At 35.2% G+C, this 735-nt stretch overlaps 1 pseudogene; it reads right to left on the bottom strand.

Moving 5' to 3' along the window:
* Positions 1-556: 556 nt before the first annotated feature.
* LOC119643386 overlaps positions 557-735 on the bottom strand; it is a 580-nt pseudogene continuing 401 nt past the window's right edge.

The raw sequence follows: 735 nt of genomic DNA, 5'->3' as shown, positions 1-735 counted from the left end.
TGAAGTTGAACAAAACCCTGAAGGATCTATTGTGCAGATAAGAGCTTTTCCATTTCAGTAAATAGAAGGGGAAGCCAGAGGCTTGGAGTTTAAAGATAAGTAAGTTATGGTTAACCATATCAAACGCTTTGCTTAAATCAGTGTATATAACATCTGTGCGAGAGCCACTAAAAAAAGCCTTGAAAACGTGACCAGTAAACTCTAACAAGTTGGTGACTGTAGATCGCCCTTTCCGAATGCCGTGATGGTGCGGAGAAATGTACAAATTAATGGCAAAGGCCAAATGCTGAGTTATCGAGAAGAACACCCAAAAAGTTTATAATAAGCCTTTTCATAGTAGTTGATTCAAAATCATTTAAACTTTAATGAATGGTATGACCAGTTTCTACAATTTTTCGTTTGTCATCTCCTATTTTCAAAAGCGTCGTTGTAAACATAGATAAAGAAGTAGTTATTAAAGATACTTCCCGTATAGCTAGTGAAACGAAGCGTCTACTTATAATCACAGTTCCTCCCCCGAATAAATTTCTTTTACCGTATCCACAAAAGCGTAACTCTAATCGTTATATTTGCAAAATGAAATTAATTCATTTTGCGTAAGATATGGATGGGCTTCAATTTGATGAGTTTGTGTTTCCTTAAGTAAACGTTCAGTTTGTTTTAGGTTGAAACTACGAACTTCGATATTTCTACAGAGACCCTATTTGACTAAATATTCCATTGTTTGCTATGGTT

The sequence above is a fragment of the Glossina fuscipes genome, unplaced genomic scaffold (genome assembly GCF_014805625.2).
Source record: "Glossina fuscipes isolate IAEA_lab_2018 unplaced genomic scaffold, Yale_Gfus_2 60609, whole genome shotgun sequence".
Taxonomy (NCBI): domain Eukaryota; kingdom Metazoa; phylum Arthropoda; class Insecta; order Diptera; family Glossinidae; genus Glossina; species Glossina fuscipes.
Note: the sequence above shows the minus strand (reverse complement) of the source record. Positions and strands in the feature narration are given on the sequence as shown.